The sequence below is a fragment of the Cryptomeria japonica genome, chromosome 3 (assembly GCF_030272615.1).
Source record: "Cryptomeria japonica chromosome 3, Sugi_1.0, whole genome shotgun sequence".
Lineage (NCBI taxonomy): Eukaryota > Viridiplantae > Streptophyta > Pinopsida > Cupressales > Cupressaceae > Cryptomeria > Cryptomeria japonica.
In genome coordinates this window covers 280,339,562-280,360,493 of record NC_081407.1, presented here as the reverse complement: position 1 = coordinate 280,360,493, position 20,932 = coordinate 280,339,562, and the positions used below count along the sequence as shown (strand labels likewise).

The 20,932-nt window shown below is 39.8% G+C and overlaps 1 protein-coding gene across 2 annotated transcripts in view; it reads right to left on the bottom strand.

Annotated features, from left to right (window-relative positions):
- The window catches only part of LOC131029603 (glutamyl-tRNA reductase-binding protein, chloroplastic), a 110,058-nt gene that overhangs the window by 69,771 nt on the left and 19,355 nt on the right, over positions 1-20,932 (bottom strand). The gene's annotated exons all lie outside the window — the stretch shown is intronic.

Here is a 20,932-nt window from a genome sequence, read left to right as displayed (position 1 = left end):
GCTCCAAGTATCAAAGCCCTCAAGGAAATTTGTAATTTGAGTACATGAAGTTTCCGGATGATTTCTCAGTGTAATATCATTGCCAAACTCATGTACCATCACAAAGCTCATGAAGAAACTTCTTGGTACTTGTTATTATGTATACTTAAATAAAGATGTCGTGAGGCTAGTGTAAGATCTTTTGGTAGACTCGTTTTTTGAGAAACTCCGTTTTGTCTTGAGTCAATTTCCAAATAAATAACATGGCACAACCATGACTATCATAGTGCTTAAATTTCTTGCTTAGTTATCCACGTAGTGAATCCATGAAGCTTCAAACTCAATTCTTTACTTGATACAAATCAATTTAGTTTCATGCTGATTTCTCTACCTAATACCACTATCAAACTCTTGTACTATGTGAATGCTCATCATGAGTCACCTTGGTTCCCATACGAATTTAAAATATATACTTAAAGAAAGAAGTAACGAGGCAGGTGTGAAATCTTTTGGCAAACCTTTTCCTAGGAAGTTTCCTTTTGTGTTCAGTCAACTTCTGAATAACAAACATAACATAACAATAACTATCCTAGTGAGTTGACAGTACATCCCGAGAGTGATGAGAAAGAATAGTAGTAGGGTTTTTGCCTTGTCTAGCAAGGGCGTAGTGGAAGGGGATGAGAACTCAAATAGCGTGGGCAACAACGACAATGGAGATGATTGATTCGACAACGGATACGCTTTGGATGCTAACGATGATGAAAGCTTGTGGTCTTTGTGACTAGAGGTGCAAAGGCTTGTACACGAGCATCGAGTCACTGGTTCTTTTGTTTAGAGTTCTCTTGGTTTGCGAAGAGGGTTTCTCTCCCCTACAAGTCATCTCCCTCCTTCCCACCAAGCTCTTCTTGGCTTAAATCATGGCCTCCCTAATTGTTCCACTAGGTCTCCCCTGGATGAGCTGCCTACTTTGTCTTCTTCTAGAGATGGGGTCTCCAGTCCTACGTGTTTGCAAGATAACTACTTGGCTACTTTGTTGATTTCATGAAATATCCCCCTAGGGATATTTATTCCAGAAATTTGAACCAACGAACCACAAAATTCAACATACAATTTGCATGTAATTGATTTCAATTTATTCAAGAAATTACACTGAAAATCATTAAATTTCAGATTTAAAAAGAATTTCTGAAATTTAGATATGAATATAGCCTCAATTCTTTAATAGAGCAACAACAAAAAAAATCCAATCGTAGTCACAGAACTTACAATCAAATTGGATAACCAACAAAACATTAAAAGCACAATGTGAGCCTCCTAAATGATAACTCCAACTGACAATGGGTTTTTGTCCACTGCCTCCAAGCTCGAGGGTTTGCATCCTCAAACCAGCTGAAAACTAGAGCTTCCCAGAAACTCTCCAAGAGAAACAAATTCCAAACATAAACCAAGCATGCTAAAATGAGCCTCTCCTAGTTATTAAATAGCTCAACCCGGTGACTCTTCATTCGCCCACTGCCTGTGACTTTACTTTATAATTTGATGTTGACATAAAAGTCACTTTAATCTTCTTAGATAAATAATTAAATTAAGTTGTCTTTAAAGTTATTATGTGTAGACAACTTAAACATAATTATTAAATGGAATTTCCTAATGTCCCAAATAGTCCTCCCTCCTTAAAGATTGCTTGTCCTCGAGCAATCATGAATCTGCATACCAATACCAAGATCCCAAACCATCCTCAGCAACACTGTTCTACAAATCCATTGCGCCACATTGATTAAATCATCTGCATACCCACGGTGTAGCAGCATATCTTGGTCCACAAGAATCAATGCACCAAACATATCACTCCCCGGATCCCATATCAATCTGTGGAACCTACTATGAGTAATGAAAGAGTTAGTCAGCCAATCACCTTGAGGTAATCGTCCATGCAGGTAGAACAACCAGACAAGATGAAGATGAACCCCCTCATGCCAATTAATCAACCAAAACTCGCTGCCATAACTTTGATCAGCAACATAGATGATTTCAAACATGTCACCAAACCAATGCCAATCAAAGAAAAACCTCCCACATTCCATCTCTATCCAAGAGAAGCATCCTTCAACACCCCCATATACTTCACTAGCTATTGAAGACCAAGTCAAATCTGCAAGTACAATGGAAACCCACCTAGGACAGCCATCAAAAACTGAAATATCTATGAAGATTAAGTTTCCAACCAGTAAATAAGCAGCTGCCATATCATAAGTAATCAGTGTCAAATTGAAAGATGAACTGTAGTTGTCTTCATTACTCATCAAAGTTAACTCTTGGATGTTTGATTCACTACAAGTGTCATCAATCAAACCAACATCTCCACTAATAAAATGATCGTCATCAAAAGAAATTGAAAAACTAGAAAAACTCTGCTTAACAACATCCTCATGTGAAAGAGTTGTTACCTCATGATGGTGTAAAAAACTATGACTGCTGTTAAAAAATTCAGAATTACTACCATATTTTTGTGTCATATCGTCATCCCTTTCAAACACCTCTTCACTAAAAATTTTATGGCCAATACCCACACTATGGGTACCAACACTTGTAGACCCCTGTCCATTATTGTTTCCATGTGTAAAAGCTGCAAACTCGTGTGATTGCGAAGGTAAACCTTTGCTGTCCCAAATCGGAAGTTTAGGCTCCTCTATGCTTCCATTGGATTCATCACAATTCACCCAATCTTGTCTTGTCACATGTCCATCCCAACTGAAAAAAGGTGGTGGTGTATCAATGCATCTTCTTCAAACGAAGTTACAAGGCTGCAAGGTGTTTCCTTGCGAAATTCTTCAATCCTTTCATCTGTTAAAATAATATTAATATCTATTCTATAATGGTCATCTTCTATTTTTAGCGGTCATCTTAGTTGTCAACTTAGTTAGCTATTTAGCTTTTTAGTCGACTTATTTAGCTTGTTTAGTTAGCTTTTTATTATTGAGCTTTTTTAAGCTTTTTAGCTTATTTGATTTCACTTTAACGACTAGTTCTATTTATAGAACATCGTCTTGTAACCTCTATATATACGTGTGTATATCGTTCAATGTAATTATCCGATTATTTGAGCAATCAATTTTTCATGGTATCAGAGCGGGTCGATGGGGTTTTATAGAGTTTGGTAGATTTTTTAAATAAAAAATTTGTAGGCCTTCCTACCTGGAATTTGTTTACAAACAAAAAAATTTAAATGTTTTTTTATGAAAAAAATCATTATTCCCTTTTTGGAGGGTTTGTGGTCATGGTATAAGATCTGGACAATTTTTTTTAATCGATTTTTTTAATAAAAAATACGTTAGTGAAGATTTTCGGTTCGTGGATTTGCTAAGCATGCATTTTATTCAAGCACACAACTTTTTATTCTAAAGTCCTGCCTTTCTCCCCCGACTCCTATTTCATTCAACCCGCGTGACTTTTGCTGGGCGAATTTCATGGGCTTTTTTAGCGCCACAATGGCAGGGAAGATTTTTTTTGTTCATCGCGTTTTCCTGAGTTCGAGTTTTTCACGAGACTCCAAGGCGCATTTCATGCAGGGTTTTTTTTGACACGTGGCGGCGTGTTTTTAGCAAATCACCTTTTCCGTCAGGGTTGATTTGGCGCGACATGACGACGGTTCTGGAATTTTTTGAGCTTTTGGCACTTTTTCCACGCGATTCTTTGCAACCTCCGCGATTTTCACCCAATGGCAGCGCAATTTTTTTGGTGGCAGTGTGTTTGTTGTTTTTTGGGTAGCGGCTGCAACTGTTAGTCGCGATTTTTTGTATCGCGATTTTTGGATCCATGTTTGTCCACAAATTTTCCTGCTCACGACTAATTTTTCATTGACCCTGTACCAAGTCCGTTGTGTTAACCCACGAAAAATCGTGGGTTCTGTTATTTTCGGCAGGGTTTGTAATTTTCTCTGTTGTAACTCATGGGCTCGTTTTTTGCCTGATATTTTCAATAGCAACGATGGCATTTTCTTTCGCGATTTTATCAAATTCTGATTTTTTGGCGCCGACTAGGGTTTCTGGTTTCTAGACCTGCATGGCGACTAGGGCATCAACAATGATTTTTTAAAATCATATTATTTCCTATTTTATCTTATTTTTTAAACAAAATCAGATTTTTTTTCTGCAAGAAATTTTCTTTTCTGGGTTTTACAGAATTTTGAGCCTTGGGTTTCATGCCTCGAAATTCGCGCATTTGGGCAAGGTCTCTCGTCCTACAGGTCCCAGGGTTTTCACAATTTTTAACCTGAAAAATTGTTTGTTGGTTTTCACTTTTTTTTCCTCAAAAATTGTTCGCAAGGTTTAGAATTTTTTCCTTAAAAATTATCATCTGTAATCCGCAAAAAAGCTTGCATGAGATTTCTAGGTTTTCACAATTTTTTCTTCAAAAATTGTTTGCTGGTTTTTACAATTTTTTCCTCAAAAATCATCTATAATACGCGAAGTTCGCGTGGGATTTGTGATTCGCGAAATTCTTTGGTTTTGATTGATTTTTCTCCTCAAAAATTGTGCTTTGTTGCAGTCAGTTTGGGTCGCACCTGCCAAGGCGAACATCTGCAACCTTGGTATCTTGCAGTCAGTTTTGGAGTTGGTACTATTCTGCAAAAGGGTTTGCTGATTTTTTCCTCAAAATCATGGTTCCAAGCTTCAGTAATTCGCGTGTGCCAAATCTCTAATTCACGTGTGAAGGCTACATTAGCTTGGATGGCTTTTGGTACTTTTGGTACTCTTGGTCATTTACATTCTAGAGAGATCCTGGGAGGGTCTCCGAAGCAGCAGATGGTCTTTGCATTTGTGATCATAACACCTACAGTGTCTTTTGTAGGGTATTGAGTACAATGGCCATTAGGGAGGGTGTTAAAATAATATTAATATCTATTCTATAATGGTCATCTATTTTTAGTGGTCATCTTAGTTGTCGACTTATTTGGCTATTTAGCTTTTTAGTCGTCTTATTTAGCTTGTTTAGTTAGCTTTTTATTATTTAGCTTTTTTAAGCTTTTTAGCTTATTTGATTTCACTTTAACGACTAGTTCTATTTATAGAACATCGTCTTGTAACCTCTATATATACGTGTGTATATCATTCAATGTAATTATCCGATTATATGAGCAATCAATTTTTCATCATCAACATTTTGGATGTCCCTAGTATGTGAATTGTTAGGATCATTGTCTCCCATTTCTTCCTTTAAGAGTTCATCAATCCCTACTACTATTTGTTTAATCTCCATTTCCCTTGTATCAACTTCTTGTTCTTTGATTGTATTCATAATAGATACCTGATTTTCTGATTTGTGTAGAGAGAAATGGGCCATGCTTCACTGGTAACAAAGATCATCAATCTCACTTTCCTTGTCTTCCGCAAATTTGATAGCAAAATCCCTATCCATTAAGAGCTGCAAGTAGTTTGATTTCATCTTTTCAAATGCTTCTTTGATTGTGTGCAATTGCGTACTAGTGACTCCACTTGAAATTCCTTTTTGCCTCACATCAATTTGAGTTTTCCACATAAGATCTTCAATATATTTGTGAGAATCATCTGCTCTTGTTAATACTTGCATAACTTTCTCCTCTGTAGCTAAAATCTGTCCTTCAAATCTTGCAATGATAAAAGCTTAAGTTCAAATTCATCTAAGGAACATGGGCTGTCACATAGTAGTTTTCTGATTTGTTTTCAATTGTGGAAGCATTATCACTATCACACTTAATGGATTCTCCAAATGATACCATGCACTCTTCATGAAGTAGTAATGGAATAGCATTGTGATTATATATGTATTCACCAAAAGAGTTCTTCTCTTCACTAGTTTTATCAATAGTAATCTGCAAATCACCAATTAAGAGTTTTGTATACCTCTCACCTATAGCAACTGATTCTTCCTTCATAATATCAACCTTAGCTACCTGGGAACTATCAAGTATATTTGTTTCAGCTTGTTCTTCATGAATCAAGGCACCATTAACATCTATATCTTGGTCCTCATCTCTACTTGGTTGTGATAGATTTTTCTCCTTACTAACTCCACAGTTATGATCTGGTGTCCAAGCCTCCTGACATGTGAAACAAATCTGCTCTGTTCTCATTTGGTTCTTACTCTTTTTTGGAAATCCTGAAACCTGTAAACCCATGGAGATTAGTTTATTTTCAGTCATCTGTTCCCTGAACCTTTCAATTTTCTGCTCAATCAACCCTTTGGAGAACTTATAAGCACAAGATGAGACTACCAGCTCCTCTCTCCAAATAGCTAACAAATCTGATTGCAACTGCCTGCAGATATCATCATCCTCATCTAAGATCATGGACAATATGTCGAACATATTTGTCTTCAACTTATCTGAGTGTTGTTTCCTGATTTCAGCAATGAAACAATTGAACATTTGAAGAATCAACTCATCACATTGGAGATCCAACATAAAGACAAATGATCTAGTCCATGCCATAATATCTAAGATTTTAGCCCTCTTACCAAAAGTGAGAGCTTTGACATCACGTAACCCATTAAAACTATCCACGATCAGTTGTAAAACCTCTTTCATCGTATCATCCTTATAAAGAACTACAGGTGTTGTAATCCTCATAATCTCAGATAAGCAGGAAGTCACCAACAACTTGATTTCTTCATCTGGATGTCTAAGCCACTTGTGTTGCTTCAAGGCATCCACCACAAGAGACATAGCCAACTATAACAAATCATGGGATGACTGGTCCACATAAGTCAAACATTCCTATACCTTATTCAAAGTGTTCAAAACATCATCACTTGACTGAGAATGTTCACTCAACCTGCTGCCTGCTATATGAAGTGTTCTGGCCAATTGTTTAATGTCCTCTGCTGCCATAGTTCGAACTGAAATCAAGCTTTCTATAGCACCCAAATAGGCTGCCCCCTATGTTATGTTGTACTAGACTGCCCCTATCTGCCACAATTTTCTTCCCAGAATGAACTTAATAGGCTGCCCTGTCTTAGAAAATGAATGACTGAATTTTTTTCCCTTTTCCTGTGTTCACAGTGGTTTGGTTGGTCCTGGTGCGTTTTGTGATGAAGAAATAGTTTTTTCATTCAAGATAACTTCACATTCAAGATCTATGCATATTCTATCATGAACATATCACGTACATTCATTTTTACACTAAACTGAAAGAATACAGTGAACTAAAATTCTTTGTTTTATCATCAGAATTTCCTTTCCTCAACATACAGTGCATACAATTTTTAATCATTACTGAATTCAAATATGCAATTCCATCACAATTTTCAGAAAGAGTTATTATTGAGGAACCTGGCTTGATAGTCACTGGGAAAACTGGGACTTTCTTTACAGCCCGTACTCTCTTGCTAAGTCTGCTATTAACTTCAAGTCTTCACAGTCTTCGCCCAGAATAGAGTCTTCATGCAATTCTTCAGCAGCAACATTGAACAAATTCCACTTCGTGTAGACTCTGAGATATGACAGCCTACAACGCCACTCACAGTAAACTTTGTTGGCTGGAAATTACCTGAAGATTTTACCCACGCACTTCTACTACTATCCACACGCCCAAACACAGATATACTACTTGCCTAATCTCCTGATGGCGTCTATTTCTTCAGACTTCTCTCATCATTGTTTACGGCTTCCTACTACCCTCCATAAATATGAACCGCTGAGGTATGTGTGTCTAATTGGCGGTTTGGATTGCTAGGTAGCAGTGATATCAAACCCAGTTAAATATCCGCTTAGGCCATGGAAATCTTCACACTTCGTGCTAATTGTAATTCACCTTGAAGAGACTCATCCCTTAATGATTTTTTGTCAAATAGTTAATGCGTTGTGCCCTTTTAACTGAGTTTCCTTTCTGACTTTATTGATTATTGGTTTAGTTGTCACCCGGCGTTCAATTTGTTGTTGATATTTCTGGTTATTTGTTGTTGGGAAGATGCCGACTCTCCCTGCTACAAAATGTAACGCCCAGTCTCACTTTACACATCCCAGCTTCCTTGTTTGAAAAACACACATGCACTGTTATCCAGCGTTCTACCTCTGCTATGACTGATGGAATAGAGTTGGAAACTTAGCGATTGCAATCTCTGTGACATGTGTGCAATATACTCCAGCCGCACTCTTCACTCCAGTCGACTTGCACTATGTGGAAGCAATCAGCTACGCCCCCTAGCCTGGCAACGCCATTGCCATCTTCCTATCATCCAATTCCCCTGGTCTCTAAAAAGTGAGCTGCGACTTAGAGAAAAACTGCACAACTCTGTTAGGAAAATGGCAGCTAACCAAAACCACTATTTCACGATAAAGTATTGGCAACGCTTTCTTAGAATGTGTCACGCCCTTCACTGCTGCTAATGCCACGACTTGCACTCTATTCTCTGCGCTTAATATGTTGAGCACAGAGTACCACTGAGGGGGGTGAATCAGTGATTTCTAAATTTTGACTTTCAAAGCAACCTTTGGAATACCAGTTAAAAACTTAAGCACTTAAACAATCAAACCAGTAAAGCAAGAAGGAAAGCCAAAGATATCAATCACACAAATGCAACTCACAACACCAGATGTACGAGGAAAACCCAATGTGGGAAAAACGTCGGTGAGAAAAGTTGCTAGAGACTACTGCTCCAATCCAGCCTCACGGGTAAAACACTGAATTACAAAGTTTAGGGCACCAACCCAAGGAGCACCAACCCCTGCACCAGGCTCTAACTTGGCGATGTATATTGAAATACAATTTGAATACAGTTAAGGCTTCTTGTTGCAAATGAATTCTACAACTCTTGATTAAATATCCTACTGTCGGTTGACAATCTTTTTCTCCTCCGCTGAATCTCACACTACCGGTTGTGAGATTACTTTCTCTGATTCTCTCTCTCTCTCTCTCTCTCTCTCTCTCTCTCTCTCTCTCTCTCTCTCTCTCTCTCTCTCTCTCTCTCTCTCTCTCTCTCTCTCTCTCTCTCAACACACTGCGTCACGCTTGGATGCTTCCTGCTCTGCCACACCTTGCCAGTTTAGCTTAACTGTGAAACTGTAGTTATACCAGTATTCAATCAATGTCGGTAGAACCCTCTCACCGGTATGCTTGCTCACTTACTCTGCAACTCTCTTAGAATAATTTCTAAGGCTAGCAATTCTTCTCTTTTTCACTTAATCTCTCTTTTCTCTTCCTCTTCTCTACAACATCAACTTGCTCTGTCTCGAGCTCCCCTCTTTATCCTGTGGTTTCCCACCAAAAAGCAATTCAAAATCGAAGCGGTTAGGGTTTCCTTTTCCCGAAACAATCTGCATGAGATCCGATCCAGTCTGTTATGGATTAATCCCCTGTACTCACGGGATGCATCTATTCACGTTTCCCATTACCCAATGCATACTTGCTAAAGATAGCAATCACGTACAGAATTTCCTACCTTGAATTCTGTCGGCTCATAAAACCCTTCAGCTGTTTCCTTTTCGAGGTCTTCTTGCAATCGGATTTCCTTTGCATTGATCCAGGTGCCAACTACTCCTTGATCTTCCTCTGTCATCCTTTCTTCCTCGAGCCGCATTAGTCAGTTGCAATCCCGTGATTTGTGGCTGTTATATTTATGTCGACTAACAGTTTCACCAACCGTGTCGATGGTGGCTTTATCAACCTCTGCATATTTGCCACCTCGGCTCCACATGGCATCACCATGGTCAATCACTCTACTCACCGACACACAGTCGGTTCAAACTTGAACATTCAACAAACTCATACCGGTACATGCCTTTACCGGTAAGGCCTTCTTCTTCTGCTAACCGGCAGTGCACACTAAACCGATAACACATCTTCACCTCCAATGGTTTGTGATAACTTTAACATTCTGCCTCTTCATCATAAACAGGCAGCTAACCTCCAGACCGGTTCATTGCTCAACATGTTAACACACACAGCCTTCATCCCGGTTTATACCTTACCGGTAAGCTTTCATTTTGTCTGCTCACTCTTATGTGAATTGCCATCATGTAGGTTGAAATCAATGACAACTTAATGCCAAAATGCCAACAATCTCCCCCTTTGGCATTGATGTCAACTTCTCGCAAGACACTTCATACCGGTACATTTCTCCCCCTTTGACACAATGACAAAGGGTACTATACACTCCCCCTTTGATCCATACCGAGCTCTCCCCCTTTGACCGCTATCAACTCCCCCTGAACCACATAAAGCCTTCCTAGACAAAGGACAACTCCCAACTTGTGTCAGAGGTACTCAAAAGTGCTTACCGATAATGGTTTGCTGAAAATGTCTGCTACTTGTTCTCCAGTAGGGACATAATCCATCCTTACCTCCTGTCCTTCAACCTTCTCTCTAAGAAAGTGATACTTGATAGCAATGTGCTTTGTTCTGGAATGCATGACTGGATTCTTTGCTATGTTGATTGCACTCGAATTGTCACACCGGATGAGAATAGGATCAGTGATGTCCACATGTATGTCTTTGAGAGTCTGCTTCATCCAAAGCACCTGAGAGCAACATGTAGCAGCAGCAATAGATAGAGAGACTGAGTCCTGCTTCTTGCTATGCCATGAGACCAACTGGTCACCTAGAAAGAATGCACCACCACTTGTGCTCTTTCGATCATCAATGCAACCTGCCCAATCAGCATCAGTGTATGCTTCCAAGATAAAATCTCCTTGTTTAGGATACCACAAACCATAGTTGAGCATCCCTTGTAGGTACCTAAAGATTCTGCTAACAGCATTCATATGTGACTGCTTTGGTGCAACTTGGAATCTGGCCACCATGCATACTGCCTGAACTATATCCGGTCTTGAAGCAGTTAGATACAGTAGACTGCCTATCATGGATCTGTATAGAGTCTGATCCACCACCGATGATTCATCATTCTTGCTCAATTTACTGCCAGTCACCATGGGGGTACTTACCGGTTTACAATCTTCAACATCTCCTTTGCATACTTGATTTGTGAGATAAAGATTCCTTTATCTTGCTGTAATATCTGCAAACCAAAGAAGTAAGTCAATTCACCAAGCATTGACATCTCAAATTTTGACTGCATCTAATCAGCAAATTCTTTGCAAAGGGTGTCCTTGTTGCCTCCAAAGATAATGTCATCTACACAACCACAATGATCATGTGGTTCCCATCTTTCTTTATGTACAAATTGCTATCAGCACTTCCCTTTTGAATCCCTGCTCCTTCAGATACTTATCTAATCTTGAGTACCATGCTCTAGGAGCTTGCTTTAGACCATACAAGGCCTTCTTCAACCGGCACACAAATGTCTCATCATCATGCAGTAGAAACCCTTTCGGTTGCTCCATGTACACTTCTTCCAAATTTCCATTTAGGAAGGCAGATTTTACATCCATTTGGTATACTTTGTAACCCTTGTAGACAGAGTAGGCTAGAAACATTCTAATTGCTTCTAATCTAGCTACCGGTGCAAATGTTTCTTCAAAGTCAATCCCCTCTACTTGAGAGTATCCTTTGCACACTAGTCTAGCTTTATGCCTAACAATCTTACCTTCTTCATTCATCTTGTTTCGGTAGACCCATTTAGTGCCAATGATGTTCTTGTCTTCCGGTCTAGGGACTAATTCCCAAGTCTTGTTCTTCTCAATCTGTTGCAGTTCTTCTTCAATGGCATCCATCCATTCTTGTCTTTTGCTGGCCTCATTGAATGTTTTGGGTTCAACTTTAGTCATGGACAGAGGTTGACTTGTTCATCATTATGAGTAAGTCTTCTTCTAGTCTACACACCATCACTCTTATTTCCCAGAATTTGCTCTTACGAGTGATTCAGCTGTACATACCAGTTGGGGGCCTTCTTGGATGCTTCCTCTGGTTCAATGTCTGACTGAGCTTCATCACCGAAGTTATCATACCGGTTGATCTGTGGTTGACATCCTTTGTGCATATCCTCATCAACTTTGACATGCACACTCTCAACGACTCTTCTTAGTCTTTTGTTGTAGCATTTGTAGGCCTTGTTGTTAGATGAGTAACCAAGGAAGATTCCTTCATCACTCCTGGAGTCAAAACTTCCTAGACCATCCATATCTTTCTTGATAAAGCACTTGCTCTCAAATACTTTGAAGTATTTGACCGAAGGCTTCCGGTCATACCACAACTCATAAGGTGTCATTCTGTTGTTTGTTCTTAATTGAACCCGGTTCAAAGTATATGCAGCAGTATGAACAGCTTCCTTCCAATATGTGTCCGGCAATCTAGCCATCTCCTTGACTATCCTATTCTTCCTTTCTACCACACCATTTTGCTATGGTGTCCTAGGAGCTGAGTATTGCCTTCTAATTCCATGCTTTTCACAATAGTTTTCAAACTCATTTGAAGTAAACTCTCCACCCCGGTCTGATCTTAGGCATTTTAACCTGTACCCACTTTCTTTCTCCACCATCTTCCTAAAGATCTTGAATCTTTCAAAGGCTTGTGATTTATCTTGCAGGAAGGTGACCCATGTCATTCTTGAGTAATCATCAATGAAGAGCATAAAGTATCTCTCACCTGCAAGTGCTCTTGTCCTAGTTGGACCACACAGATCTGTATGCACAATTTCAAGTGGTCTTGAGGTGTTGTGCTCTTTTGTCCTGAAGATTACTTTAGTTTGCTTACCTTTCACACATTCATCACAAAATGTACTTACCGGTTTGATGATGGGTGGAATATTTCTCACACACCCCTTTCTGCTTACTACAACTAGGTTATCAAAGTTTATGTGACCTAATCTTCGATGCCACAGCCAACTTTCATCTACTTGTCCTAACATACATTGGGACTCATAGCACTCCTTCAGATTGTAAACATTTCCATCTGTTCTCTTTCCTTCTGCCACAACTTGACCAGTACTGTCTTTCTTTATCTAGCAACCGGATGAGTCAAAGATGAATTTGTAAAACTTTGTCACACATCTGACTCACACTCAAAAGATTGTGCTTGAGGCCTTCCACATAATATACATCATGTGCCTGCAGCTTTCCATCAATACTTAGAGTGCCTTTTCCCTTTATTTTGATGGAAGAGTGGTCTCCAAACCTTACTGAACCATCATTCCGGTCTTCAAGTTTAATGAATTTCCTTTTGTCACCAGTCATGTGGTTTGAGCAACCACTATCTACAACCCATAGATTTTTTCTTTCAGATGGAAAGGCAGTCTGTACTATGAGACTTGATTTTGCCTTTTCCTTTTCTTTCTCAACCATACCGGTTTGGTTTCCTTCTTCTTCTGCTTGATCTTCCGGTTTTTACACAACTTTGCTATGTGTCCAAACTCTTGACAGTTATAGCATTTTACATCTTCATATAAGGGAACATCCCTAAAATTGTTTTGGGAAATCGGTTTATTCTTCCTACATTCAAAGCTCTTATGACCGTATCCATTGCACTGATAGCAGACCACATTCATATCATAGAGTGAATTAAATGGATTTCTACTTTCATAACTCATAGGGGGCTTATTGATTAATCTATAGTCAGCCATTCTATGCCCAAATTTGTTACACCGGTAACAATAACCATGAAAGTTTGAAACATACCGGTTAGGTGGCCTTGGTCCTGAATGGGACTGCCTCATCGAGGGTCTTCTCTTCATGTTGTTGGATATGGTGAAACCTTCATGATCAACCCTTGCATTTCTCCTTGGATCCACATGTTGATACAAGAAGTGTGGCTTCCAGTTCATTGTTGTATACCGATTTGACTGGCGATTTCCAACAGCATCTGCATATGTCTTTTTACCGATATCCTTGCCTACAGTGAATGTCTTCTTTTCTTCACCTTCAAAAGAAGAGGTGAACTTTATTTCTTTGCCAGATTTATCTTTGTGGGTTGAACTTTGACCTACTTCAAAGCCTAAACCATTAGTGTCTTTGGATTGCTTCTGTTTGCTCAGCATCTTGTCTAAGGCCTCGGTACTGCCTTCATATTTGCTCCTTATTTTTATTTCTTCCTTACTTTCTTCAAGCTCCTTTCTGAGCTTCACTATCTCTGCTTCCAACTCTTGATGCTCCTTTTCCTTCTTTGTCAAATCAGAGGATGTCGCTTCACATATCCTCTTAGTTTCTTCCAACTGCAATTTCAAATTAGCTAAAGCTTGACCGAACTCATCCAGGGATTGCTTCAAGAGATCTTGTTCAATTACTGCAACAAACTTGACCTTTTTGAGTTCTCTTCTTGTTTTGCTCAATTCCTCAAGAGCACTAATAAGCTCACCCTCCAACTCCACTTCAGCCTCAATGTCCTCTTCCTCATCTTCATCAACTGGTTCACCAAGTGCAATGAAGAGATTAACTTTTCTGTCATTCTCATGGTAATCATCCTCTGATGCATTTTCTTCATCTGTTGTATCATCCTCAATTAGTATATAGACTGTTTTGATTCTGGTAGCCTCTCCTTCCTTCCCGGTAGTCGTTTCTTTCTCTATTTTGGCCAGCAGATTTTCTGAACTCTCTTGACTCATCTCCACCGGTTTCCTTGTGAGGACAATTTGCAACAAAGTGTCCGACCTTCCCACAGTTGAAACATTTAAGCAGTAGCTTTCCTTTATACCGACCGGATCCTCTTTTGAGCTTCCTGACAAAGTTTGCTACTTCTGCATCAGAGTCTTCACTGGATTCTTCATGAGTAGCTACATCTTTCCACTTTTTGGTGATGTTGAATGCTGCTTCTTTCCTTGAGGAAGTATCACCGATTGTTCTCATCTCATAGGCTATCAGTGAACCAAATAACTCATCCATTGTAAAAGTCTTCAAATCCTTGGCTTCTTCTATGGCAAACACCTTAGTGTCATACTTGGGTGTGAGAGATCTAAGTACCTTCTTGACAAGAATCTCATCTGTAATCTCTTCTACAAGTCCTCTAATAGTGTTCACGGTTTCATCAAATCTGTGAAGATAGTATGCAATCTTCTCATCATCTTTCATTTTGATGCTTTCAAGTTGGCCCCTTAGTGCTTGTTGAAACACAGTGCATGACTTTGACAAATTCATTATCAGACAGACCGCTCAAGATAGCATGTTTGGCCTTTGCATTATTCTCATACTCCTTTTTGGCATCTAGATCAGTGGGAGGAGCATTAGGAACAACATACCCATTCTTGACAGACATCCACACATCAAAACCCAGGGAGGAAATATAGGTCTCCATTCTTCTGCTCCAGAAGGCATAGTTGGATCCATCAAACATGGGGGCTTTTAAGGAAGCAGACTCATTTCTTGCCATTGTGTTCAAAGTCCAAAATCTACCCAAGGTTTAAAGATAACCAAGAACCTATGCTCTGATACCAATTATTGAACACAGAGTACCACTGAGAGGGGGGTGAATCAGTGGTTTCTAAATTTTGACTTTCAAAGCAACTTCAAAATACTAATTAACCACTTAAGCACTTAAACAATCAAACCGGTAAAGCAGGAAGGAAAGCCAAAGAGATCAATCACACAAATGCAACTCACAACACCAGATGTACAAGGAAAACCCAATGTGGGAAAAACCTCGATGAGAAAAATTGTTGGAGACTACTGCTCCAATACAACCTCACAGGTAAAACACTGAATTACAAAGTTTAGGGCACCAACCCAAGGAGCACCAACCCCTGCAACAAGCTCTAACTTGGCGATGTATATTGAAATACAATTTGAATACAGTTAAGGCTTCTTGTTGCAAATGAATTCTGCAACTCTTGATTAAATATCCTATTGTCGATTGACAGTCTTTTTCTCCTCCGTTGAATCTCACACTACTGATTGTGAGATTACTTTCTCTGATTCTCGGCCTTTGTTATCTGTCTCTCTTTCACAGTCTCTCAACGTACTGTGTCACGCTTGGATGTTACCTACTCTGCCACACCTTGCCGGTTTAGCTTAACTGTGAAACTACAATTATACCAGTATTCAATCACTGTCGGTAGAACCCTCTCACTGGTATGCTTGCTCACTTACTCTACAACTCTCTTAGAATAATTTCTAAGGCTGGCAATTCTTCTCTTTTTCACTTAATCTCTCTTTTCTCTTCCTCTTCTCTACAGCATCAACTTGCTCTGTCTCGAGCTCTCCTCTTTATCCCGTGGTTTCCCGCCAAAAAGCAATTCAAAATCAGAGCAGTTAGGGTTTCCTTTTCCCGACACAATCTGCATGAGATCCGATCCAGTCTGTTATGGATCGATCCCCTGTACTCACGAGATGCATCTATTCACGTTTCCCATTACCCAATGCATACTTGCTAAAGATAGCAATCATGTACAGGATTTCCTGCCTTGAATTCTGTTGGCTCATAAAACCCTTCAGCTGTTTCCTTTTCGAGGTCTTCTTGCAATCGGATTTCCTTTGCATTGATCCAGGCGCCAACTACTCCCTGATCTTCTGCCGTCATCCTTTCTTCCTCGAGCCGCATTAGTCAGTTGCAATCCCGTGATTTGTGGCTGTTACATTTATGTCGACTAACAGTTTCACCAACCATGTCGATGGTGGCTTTATCAACCTCTGCACATTTGCCACCTCGGCTCCACATGGCATCACCATAGTCAATCACTCTGCTCACCAACACACAGTCGGTTCAAACTTGAACATTCAGCAAACTCATACCGGTACACACCTTTATCGGTAAGGCCTTCTACTAACCGGCAGTGCACACTAAACCGATAACACATCTTCACCTCCAATGGTTTGTGATAACTTTAACATTCTACCTCTTCATCATAAATAGGCAGCTAACCTCCAGACCAGTTCATTGCTCAACATGTTAACATACACACAACCTTCATCCCCGTTTATGCCTTACCGGTAAGCTTTCATTATGTCTGCTCACTCTTATGTGAATTGCCATCATGCCAATTGACATCAATGACAACTTAATGCCAAAAGGCCAACATAATAGCCAACTAAGTTCAACGATGTTGAACACATCCACCTTTGTTGTGACCATACACTTTGTTCCCCTGCAGATTACCCACGTCGAAAATTAATTACTTCCAACTAATGTTCCAGCGACTCCTCACTATGACTACCTTAGGCAACGGTTCGATGAGTGAACACGTGCTTAGTGAGGAATTCTTGAACACGGACACCACAGCACAAGACACGTGCAAATGCCACACGGCACCTAGTCAGAACAACAGTCGCTCTGGTTCAGCAGGCGGTTACCAAATTTCCTGAGATTCCCTTTTAAAATAATCACTCCATCTTCCTGCACCAAGAGAAAATAGAATTTCGTGCTCCAGGAAAAATGATTCTTTAAGATATTTTTCAAACAATGAGCTCAATAGCAGATCAAAGGCAAGAAAGAACCCGTTACTAGAAGTTAATCTGACAACATTCAACTCCCGATATGATGACTCCTTATTCAAGATACTTCGCAATTTCTTGCAGAGTTAGGAAAAAACGCCTCCCTCCAAATATTCCTGCCCAACTAAAGTAATGTCTCCAAGAAATACACCAATGATTCTCCACCTAATTATATTGTGAGATCAGCAATTCGACCAAAGGTGTTCATGTTTTCAAAAACTGCTTCAAGCATACGATATCAAGAACTACAGTCGATGCAAAATATCACAATGCCAAAGAGAAGTAATGCCCATATTCAAGGAAAACTTCCCATCCAAAGAAGTAGAGTTACGGTGCCACGAACCAATAAACCTACCCATGAAATGATCAAGCAGTGTCTTGAATGCTGCAAGCCGTTTCCTCACACAACAAGTTGTCGTCCAAAAGAAGAAGTCGTTCCAACTCTGCCACATTCAAGCAAATGTTTAGTCTCGCCCAGGAGTGGAGCAATTCACGGCCAACGGCTCAGAAAAGTAATACCAAAACACAAGCGGACTGCTCTGCATCTTCAACTTCTTCGATAACTAATGAAGAGAAGTGGCCCTAGGAATTGTTAACAGCTGGCAAAAATATTATATCGACCTTCTTCTCAAGACTTACGGCTCCATGTTCAATTGTTGTATCCTTCCTGTTAACAGGTCAAACAATGCAAACTTTTACACACAGAAAGATTTCACGCTAGGACAAACAACGGTTGCCTATATTGAAAGACAACCATACCTACACCCACAATTTTTTTGTATCACACATCATAGCCTTACATCAAACCATAGAGGCAGCAAAAGGTAGGACAAAGGATCAACCAAGTTTGGTCAACACAAAACAATATTATTGAATAATGAAACGCCAATTGTCCAAGGCAAAAGCAATAGTGGCAAAGAAGCAAAATCTAAACCAACAAACACAAAAGGAAGAACAAAACAAAAGACTTGCCATCATTCTACCAAAAGCAAGCAAGGAAACAGAAAAAGAACAATACTCCAAACAGGAAAGGTTAGAGCATGAGATGTTAAACCAAAAAATAAACAAAGAAATACAAGTGCAACAGAACCAAATACCCACAAGAGAAAAGCACACTACACAGCTGTCAATAGAAATGGATCTCATAGAGAAAGCCTTAGATGGAGAGAAAATGTACAGCTCTAATTCAACACCACTTGTCTGGTCAGCAAAATTATATGTAAGGGAACTATTGAAAATTAAAGAAAAAGTAGGTATAGAAGAAAGGTAATGAATCCAAGAAACCAAATCGTAAGAAACAATACAAGAAAAACTTATTAGAATATTTAATTCTATGTTAATCACCTATTTTTAGTTCCTTGTTTAATGGACATTTACTTTTTTTTATGTAATTAGCTTTTAAGATTAATTTAGCTTTTACGGTTAATTTAGCGTTTAGCTCTTTAGTCTTTTACTTTAACGTTTTGTTCTATTTATAGAACATCGTCTTGTAGACTCTTTATATACGTGTATATCATTCAATGTAATTATCCGATTATTGAATCATTCATTCAATTTATTTTTCATGGTATTAGAGCATGAAAATGAAAATTTTCGAAAGATTTCTTTATTGAAAAATTTCAGTGTTCCACGGGGACGCGTCCCCCCCCTTTTTGGGCGCGTCCCCCTGTCAGAAACGTCTTGGGGACGGGGGGACGGGGACGCGACGTCCCCCGCTGTCCCGCCACCGCCACCCAAGCGCCGCCGGGACGCGGAGACGTCCCCGCGTCTCCCAGGGAGACGTGGAGACGTGGAGACGTCTCCTTGGGAGACCTGGCGGTGGCGGGACAGCGGGGGACGTCCCCCGCGTCTCCCAGGGAGACGTGGAGACGTGGAGACGTCTCCTTGGGAGACGTTTGGGCGTCTCCCAGAGAGACATGGAGACGCCTCCACGTCTCCTTGGGAGACGTTTGGGCGTCTCCCCGTCCTTCAAGAAACGTGCAGACGTCTCTCCAAGGACGGGGAGACGCCCAGACGTCTCCTGTCGCCCCCACTTATATGCAATGTTTAAAATTAAAATTTTAAAAAAAAGTGAGTTTTTAAGTTTTTTGAGGGTTAAGGGGTAACTCTAATTGGACGTGGGCCAATAGAAAAATAACACCCGACGCCTTTAGAAAATAATAAAAGTATTTTTGGCCTCGCGGGGCGCTGCCCCTCGACCCCGCCCTGTATCGCGACAGGGAATGCGCAAGGGGCGCTGCCCCTTGACCCCAACTTGGGGGCGCTGCCCCCAAACCCCCGTTGAAAAATATAGGGGGAAACTGCGCCGATAGAAGTAGAGAAAATCTAACCTCCGAGTTTGATTAGGCTCCATATAACAACACAACTTAGAAATCTTGGTATTTAGATTTAGTATTTCAAATTTCCTATAGTCTCATTTGAAATGTAATTCTTACACTGTAATACTGTCATACATCTTTTCAAAACTAGTTTTTCAAGTACTATATGTATATGTATAAGTATATGAGCACCACCACCCCGCCACCCCCCTGCCGCCGTCCCCCCGCCTTCCCCAAATTTAGGCCCTTGGTCCCCCTGTCGCGGAAACACGTCCCCCCCGTCCCCAATGCCCATGGAACACTGAAAAATTTTGAAAGTTTTTTAAAGAGTTTTTTTTTTTTTTTAAATTCTCTTCCTGGGCGATTTTGTTTTTGCAATTTATTTTTTAGGGCATTCATGCAAGTTTCTGGCAAGGTTCTTTGGGCGTTTTCTTTTAGGGCTCGTGACTAGGGTTTTCGACCCTCTTTTTTCTGTCATCTTTTGTGATCTCTGCAGACGCACATCTCCTGAAATCACGATTTTCATTTTTTTTTTTGGCGATATTTTTTTCCCTAAAAATCACGTTTGTATAAGCTCGCGATTTCTGCAAATCGCAAAATTCCTGTGCGAGATTTCTGGAAATCACTGCAAAAATAGGCGCACGATTTTCTGGTTTTTCAGCGCGTTTTTTTCTGCTCCCTTCGCTGCCAACAATTTTTGCAGATTTTTGCCGCCAGCATCTTGAATTTACTCGCGTTTTCTCTATGTTTTTTTACAAACATCTCTGCCCGCGACTAGAGTTTTTACGCTTTTTTTTCTACGTTTTTTTTAATTTAAAAAAATGTCTATTTTTTTTCTTTATTTTTTACAAAAATCAGAGGTGTTTTATTTTTTCTGCAAATTTTTTTTCTGATTATTTTCAGGAAAATTTCAGGTTTTCAGTTTGTAGAAAAATTTAATTTCTGGGTTTCTTCCAAACCTTGAAATTCCTGCATTGGGATTCGTGCCTCGAATTCCACTCCAGAGTTTAATTTTTTGTAGCTGCTTCTATTCTGATTTTTTAAAATCAGAATCTTTTCTCTCTTGCTTTCACTCAGTTGACCTCGTTCTACCTCGAATTCTGTGATGGCATCATCAACCAACATCATGTTGGAACACAGTCAGAAGTTCAACGACCGCAACTATAACACCTTGAAACAGCGCATGTTGACCATTTTTTAGTACCAGTGCCTTGATCAGATTGTTTTGGGCAAGGGTTCTCAACAGGATAAATTTGATGAGCGCACTCGAGAGGCTGTCATGCTCATCAAGTTATCAGTCACAGATGATCAACAAACTCGGGTACCTTCAGCTAAAACAGCAAAAGAG